Source organism: Chiloscyllium plagiosum, unplaced genomic scaffold (assembly GCF_037043375.1).
Source record: "Chiloscyllium plagiosum isolate Xiang-an unplaced genomic scaffold, Cpla_swu_hap1 HiC_scaffold_18, whole genome shotgun sequence".
Lineage (NCBI taxonomy): Eukaryota > Metazoa > Chordata > Chondrichthyes > Orectolobiformes > Hemiscylliidae > Chiloscyllium > Chiloscyllium plagiosum.
Window position 1 is genome coordinate 95,909,190 of NW_028270156.1, and position 8,152 is coordinate 95,917,341.

Sequence of the window (8,152 nt, forward strand, 5' to 3'; positions counted from 1 at the left end):
ATGACCTGGTGAATTCTTTCCCATTAATACAACATATTTAAGGCTTCTCTGTCTGTGAATGTTTTTAGATTGTTAACTGGATAATAGTAAATAATTTCTGCAGTCAGTTCACTGGAACACTCACACTCTTATGTGTGTGTGTGTGCATGTGTCTGTGTTGGTGTTTGACCACACAGAATGTTGTTAAAAACCTTTGCTCACTGATGTACCAGATAATCATGTTCCCTTTATGTTCAAGTGAATTTAGTGACTCTGATGGATCTTCATATCATGTTTGATTTGTCTCACTTCTTGCGAGAGGTGCAAGTGGAGTTCAATGCAGCTACATGTGAGGTGATGCACTTTGGGAAGAATAACAGGAAGGCAGAGTATTGGGTCAATGGAAAGATTCTTGGTAGTGTGGATGTGCAGAGGGATATTGGATTCCATTTACATAGATCCCTGAAATTTGCCACCCAGATGGATTGTGCTGATAAGGCGGCATCCGGTGTGTAAGGTTTCATTGGTAAAGGGATTGAGTTCTGGAACAGCAATATCATGCTGCAACCATACAAAATGCTGGTGTGGCCACAGTTGGAATATTGTGTACAGTTCTGGTCGCCCCATTACAAAAAGGATGTGGAAGCATTGGAAAAGGTGCAGAGGAGATTTATCAGTATGGTGCCTGGTCTGGAGGGAAAGTCTTATGAGGAAAGGCTGAGAGACTTGGATCTGTTCTCATTGGAAAGAAGGCGGCTAAGGGGGGATTTGATAGAGACATATAACATAATCAGAGGATTAGATAAGGTAGACAGTGAAAGTCTTTTTTCCTAGGGTGATGATGTCAGCTTGTACGAGAGGCAACAACTACAAATTGAGGGGTGATAGATTTAAGACAGATGTCAGAGACAAATTCTTTACACAGAGAGAGTGGTCAGTGTGTGGAATGCCCTACCAGCTAAGGTAGTCAACTCAGCCACATTCGGGAGCTTTAAACAATCCTTAGAATAGCTCATGGATGATTTTGGGATAGTGTAGGGGGACGAGTTGAGAAAATTCCACAGGTCGGCGCAACATTGAGGGCTGATGGGCCTGTTCCGCACTGTATTGTTCTATGTTTTATGTTCTATAATCTGAATCTTTTTCCAAGGTAGAAATGATAAATTCTAGAGGCCATAGATTTCAGGGGACGGGGGAAATTTAAAGAAAATAAAAACCGAAAGAACAGAAGATGCGGAAAATCAGAAACAAAAACAGAAGTTTCTGGAAATGCTCAACAAGTCTGGAAGCATCTGTGAAGAGAAATCAGAGTTCACGTTTCTGAGGAAGGACCCGAAACATTAACGGATTTTTATTTTCACAGATGCAGCAAGACCTGCTGAGCATTTCCAACAACATGTGAAAGTTTAAAGGGAGTTATGTCAGGCAAGTTTCTTATGAAAAAGGTGGCAGATGTTTAGAATGTACTCTCCTGGGAGGTGGTAAAAGCAGAAACAATCACAATGCTTAAGAGGCATTTGGGCAGGTACATAATCTGGCAGGGGTTGGCAGGGATATGGATCATGTCCAGGCAGGTGGAATTAGTTTGGAATGGCATCATGGTCTGCACAGACATGATGGGCCCATTATTCCGGTGCTGTACTGTTCTGTTTTCCAGGGAGTACAATGTGTGGAGCGAGAGTTAATATTTTTTAGAACACACAGTGAGTTGATACATTTTGAGAGAAGCAATATCGAAAGGAAATATATATTTGGATTGCACAGACACAAAGACTAGAGACTGAGGGAAGGGGGGGACAATGTTTACAATTCTTTAAAGGAGAGAGGACATAATCAAAGTGTTTTGATCAAAACATATGGGATCCTGGGTTTCATTAAACAATTTAGTTGACTGGTTACGTCACAGTCAATCATTGTATCCAATTCAGATCAACAGATTCCTGCTCAGGAAGGATCTGAGTGATGTTCAGCGTGTGGAGTACAGACTTACCAGTAGTGCACTGGTGAAGAAAATGCAGTCACTGGATTGATTTGAAAAAAATGCTATTTTCTTTGAAGAAATCAAGTTGAATATATCTTGATAGATTAAAATAGATTAAAATGGATTATAACACATCTAGATAGAGCAGACAATAAAATAAATTGCATTTGATAGGTGATGGCTCAAAATTTAAGATTAGATATAATGTTTTGAGAAAGTGGGAGATGAGCAAGTGTTCCCGCTGACTGCATTGGCTGGAAATATGCAGAATATTATGGTGGTGCAAGTAGAGATGATCAATCATTAACAAATACGATTATATCAGATCTGAGGGAAATAAATCTTCAGGGTTTTGGGGACAGTTGGAGAATGAGAATAAGGGATTCTGCTGCAAAGGGCCAGCTTGGATTTGATGGGCCCCTTTTTGTGCCATAACACATTTTTTTTGTACTTGCTTAACTTGTTTTGGTTATTTGTCTTCAGGGGTTAAATCTGCTCTGTGTTCATGCTCAGACCAACACAGGTTGTCCTTCCACAGCAGGAGATAATGTTTACTGCTTTATACTTGGTTCTGGGGGAGTCCCCAGGTAGGGTACACAGAACTGAAAATCTGCTCCAGGGTGTTTTAACCAGGATTGTGAATATCTTGGAACATCTAGTGCCACATCAATACCTGAAATGCTTTCCGACTGACTGACTAAATGAAATATGTTCCTTCCACAGCATGTTGCTGGCTGGAGTTCTGTGGTCAGTGTTCTTCCACAAGGATCAGAAATGGAACATCTATTGTCTTTAACACATATCAATGATTAGCATGGAAATGTAAACAACTTAATTAGCAAGTTTCCAGATGGTACCAATTGATGAAGTTGTGAATCGTGAAGAATGTTGTCAAAGGATACCGCAAGAAAGAGATCAGTTGGAAAACCCATACAGAGATAGATTTTAATCCAGACAAGTGTGAGGTGATGTATTTTGGGAGGCTCATTGCAAGAGGAATGTATTCACTAAACCGAAGGGCTCTCAGCAGCATTGATGTACACAGGGATCTTCAGGGGCAAGTTCACAGCTCCCTGAAAGTGGTGAAGGATCTGTATGGCATACTTGCCTTCTTTTGTCAGGGACTGAATATAAAACTGTCATTAGGCCACCTTTGGAGTATTGTGTGCTGTTTTCATCACCACATAAAAAGGAGGATGTGGAGGCTTTGGACAGCGTGAAAACAGGTTTACCAGGATGTTGCCTGGATTAGGAAAGGTTGGAAAGTCTTGGATTTTTGTCTTGGGAAAGTCAGTGGCTGTGGGTGATCTAAAAGGCTCAGAAAGAGTGAATAATCTGAATCTTTTTCCAAGGTGAAAATGGCAAATTCTAGAGGCCATAGATTTAAGGGGAGAGGGGGCAAGTTTAAAGGAAATGAAATCCAAAACAACTGCAGATGCTGTAAACTAGAAACAAAAGCATTTTCGGGAAAAGTTCAGCAGGTCTAGCAGCTTCTATGAAGATAAATTAAAGTTAACGTTTCTGAGGAACGGTGACCAGACCCTAAACATTAACTGATTTTTCTTCACAGTTGCTGCATGATCTGCTGAGCATTTCCAACAACATGTGCAAGTTTAAAGGGAGTTGTGTCAGACAAGTTTCTTATGCAGAAGGTGGTAAGTGACAAGAATGTACTTTACTGAGAGATGGGAAAATCAGAAACAATCGCAACGTTTAAGAGACATTTGGGCTGACACATAAGCAGGCATGGGTTGGCAGGGATATGGATCATGTCCAGGCAGATGGAATTAGTTTGGAATAGCATCATGATCCGCACAGACATGGTGGGCCAATTATTCCGGTGCTGTACTGTTCTGTTTTCCAGGGGGAAGAATGTGTGGAGGGAGAGATAATATTTTGAGTGGAATATGTCTCTTCATTAGAATACACAGTAAGTTGATGCATTTTGAGAGAAAAAATATAGAAAGGGAATATATATTTGAGTGGCACAGACACAGAGAGCAGGACAGCAGGAATGGGGGACAATGTGTACCAATCATTAAAGGAGAGAAAACATAAAGTGTTTTGAGTAAAACAAATGGGATGCTGGGCTTCATTAATGGGGGAATGATAACAGACTCACGGAAAAGATGCTGACCCTTGACAAAGCTCTAGTTAGGTCACAGTCAATCATTGCATTCAATTCTGGTCAACAGATTCCAGTTCAGGACGAGGAAGTTAAAATACCATAGAGGGGCCAGTTCCATACCTTTTGCTTCTCTTTCAGGACACCGTGGGGTCTCAAGGGTTAAACATTCCCTTGTCAAAGGCCTTATTTCATCAACTGAAGGCCTGTACTCTTACAATACAGACAGAACACCACAGAAGGGGGGTGGGGGTGGGAGGCTGACAGTATCTCAAAATAGAATTTCTTGCAGTCACTCATGTGGATTGCCCCGTAACCCCAGACAGAGAGCCCTGGGCAAAACCCTGTTAAACTGCCTCCCGCTCCCATTGTCTTATCTCCCCTCCATATGAGCATAGGTAAGTGAATCCCCCATTTACTGAAGGAAGAACCCTTCTTCCCATCAACACATAATCATGAACAATTCGATAATCAGTTTCTGTAATCCATTCGCACATTATCACAGGACATCGGCATTCATCAAGCTTTGTAAGGTCATAATTACCCACTTTAAACTATCAGTTGACAATCGCCCATGTGACTGATATGCCTTTCTCTAATTCCTATTAAATATACTGTCTCTGTGGGTAAGGCAGAGATTCAGGAAGAAGAGTCTCTACAAGTAGACACTCAGCTACTTTAGAGACGCTTTGAAACTCTCGCCGGCTGTCCAATAATAAAACTACTGCTGTTGTGCAGAAAACTTGTGTCATCTGGATTTGTGGAACAAAATAGGCATCAACAATGAAGGATATGAGTGATTTTCAGAGTGTGGCGTACAGACTTACTGGAGTGGTTCGCTGATGAAGAAAATACAGTCACTGGATTGATTTGAAGAAATTGCGATTTTCTTTGAAGTGAAGAAGTTGGATATATTTTTGATAGAGCTGTATAATATTATAACAGATCTAGATATAGCAGACAAAAATATCTGTATTCGATAAGTGATGGCACAAGAGTTAAGGTCAGATGTACGGTTTTGAGACAGCAGGAGATGAGCAAGTGTTTCTGCTGACTGTATTGGCTGGACATATGCAGAACATGTTTCCTATTATGGTGGTGCAAGTATAGAAGATCAATGATTGATAAAAACAATTAGATCAGTTCTGAGGGAAATAAACGTGCAGAGTTTGGGGTACATATGGGGAATGAGAATATTGGATTCTGCTACAGAGAGCCAGCTTGGATTTGATGGGCCTCTTCCTGTGCTGTAATGCATTTTATTTGGACTTGCTTAACTTTCTCTGGTGACCGATTAAGTTGTCATTTCGGTAAATTTGCTAAGTGTTCCTACTCAGACCAATACAGGCTGTCTCTCCACAGCAGGAGATAATGTTTACTGCTTTATACTAAGTTCTTTTGGGGGGGGGGGGGGGGGGGGGGGGTGGCGGGCTAACGGTGTGTGTAACAGTCTGCAAGCATTTATCTGAAATGGCAATACACCAGTGCAGCCACACTAGGGACCGACTCTGGAAATATGGGGAATGCCAGAAGGGAATTCTTTACCCATCCCACCTGGAAACTGGCCAAACCAGTCAGACTGGGGAGAAGCTGTTCACTTGCTCTGTGTGTGGGTGGGTGGGTGGGGGTGGGGATCGGGAGAAGGTATTCACTCAGGCATCCATCCTGCTGAGACACCAATCAATTTACTGATAGCCACAGTTGACGAATTCTTTTCTCTTTTTCACGCCAAGTAATGAAAATTGGCTTTGGCAGCTCATAAAGTTGTGCACATAGAGATCTTACCTTTGGAAATGTTCACAACATTGTTGAACATGCACAGATTCACACTGGGTACAGATTTTTATTTTCCTTTATTAATTCACAGGATGAGGGTGTCGCTGGCCAGGCAGCATTTACTGCCCATCCCTAATTGCCCAGAGGGCAGGTAAGAGTCAACCACATTGTTGTGGGTCTGAGGTCACAATGTAGGCCAGACCAGGTAAGGATGGCAGCTTCGTTCCTGAAAGGGCATGAGTGAACCAGATGGGTTTTTCTGACAATCGATTAATGGTTATCATTAGACTCTAAATTCACAAGTTTTTTTTAATTGAACTCAAATCCCCCATCTGCTGCAGCAGACTTTGAGCAGACTTTGAACCCAGGTCTCCAGAACACTATCTGGAGTTTTAGATTAATTGTCTCTCGACAATACCACTCGGCCAATACTTCCCCACATCGCTGTCCATCTGCTCAGAGTGAACAGCGATTTTCTGGTTCATCAGGACTGGGTAATCACACATACGTTTGCTCAATGATTGCAGGAGTTGGATGTTGATTGGAAATTGACATCCATCTCCAGACCATGTATCCTGGGTTTGTTTCTGGTGATGATTGGAAGCACCATCAGTCTTGTTACCTTTTGGGGATGAAAACAGTTTCAATTAGCTTTCTGTTAAATGATGGCAATCAATTCTATCTCACAACTCTCAGGCAGATTAGTTTCTTTTGAAGGGCTCTCCATCTCCCCAACCTCCTCCATCCTCACCCCCAACAGTACAATGATCTCATAGAGTCTCTTTGTGACTATGAATGAGACAATCTGATCTGCTGCTTCTTTCCCTAATCCTGTGTCAAGTTGGATCTTAAACTTCCCTTACTGCAATTGTGATCCTGCATCATTGTACAGTGTTGCTCGTATTTCATGTCTTGGCCTATCAGTGTTCATGATACTGCATGTAGTATATGGGCCAATAGTGTAAGAGTTTAGCTCTTTCCTTCCACCAACAGCAGTAGAATTGTGCTACAACAAAACTTATAGAATCACGGCCCAGCATATCCCCCAACTTCCCTCTTACCATCAAACTAGAGTATCAATCCTCATTCAACTGAGAGAATTCAGGAGGGCATGTCAGTTACAGCAGCATGAATACCCAAAAATGAGGTGTTAACCTGATGAAGTTCTCAAAGAGGACTACTTGTGTGCCTAACAGCATAAGTAGCAAGTGATAGACAGAGTGAAGCAATCTGGGAAACAACAGAACAGATCTAAGATCTGCAGTCCAACCAAATCCAGTTGTGAATGAAGTCAGAGCGCAGCTGGAGTTCTGAGGACAGTTCTCTTCAAGATATTAACCAACAAGAATGTCAGACTGGATTAATTATCATAAAACTCAAGTCCGTTTGATATTCATATATTTACAATCAATGTTCAGTTCACCAAATGTAGCTGAAGGTAAAGATAATCTTCAAGTGATTGTAACAGTGGAGACATCTGAATACTTGATCAGCAAATTAAACCCTATTGTGTTTAGATAGTAATTTTAAAGATATTTTTAAAAAGTAAGGCGACTTGAGTATAATGGAAGAAGTTGATTGGTGGGTAGCTGATAATGTTGTTTTAATCTGAAGTTAATTTAGGATTAGTGAACAAATAAACACATGGTAGAGAATCCCAGCCCCATGGAGTGCACATCCAGTTCCATGTGGGAAATCCAGGACACTTCTTGTGTGAGCGACAACCACAATAACACGGAGGTGACACGGAAATGTCAGGAACACTCGTTTGACCACAGCTAAAGTACTGCACACACTTCTGATCCCCTTATTCCAGGGTTGATGTGATCACACCAGAGAGGGTACAGAGGAGACTGATCAGAATGTTTCTACAATTGGAAAATGTCTGCTCTGAGGAAAGGTTGGAAAGGCTGGGGATGATTTCCGAGGAGGATGAGCTGAGATTTAATTGAAGTGATAAAATGCTGAGGAATCCAGATCGAGTGGATAGGAAGGAGCTATTCATTAACTGAGAGGTCAGAAACTGGAGGTTTTAGATTGAAACTAATTCCCAGAAAGAAGGAGGGGAGAATTCATTTCACTCGGAGATGGTGTGGAGCAGGAACTCATTGATGGGGTGGCAGAGGCAGTAACCAGCATCACATTAGAATAAAAGGACATGGATGTAACTGAGATGCTGGAACATGCAAGGTTGTGGACTAAAGTCTTCAGAATGGGATCATTGTGATTTATTCAACATTTCCCCAGAATATTAAACTCAAGTCCAATTTGAGAATTTATGAACATCATCC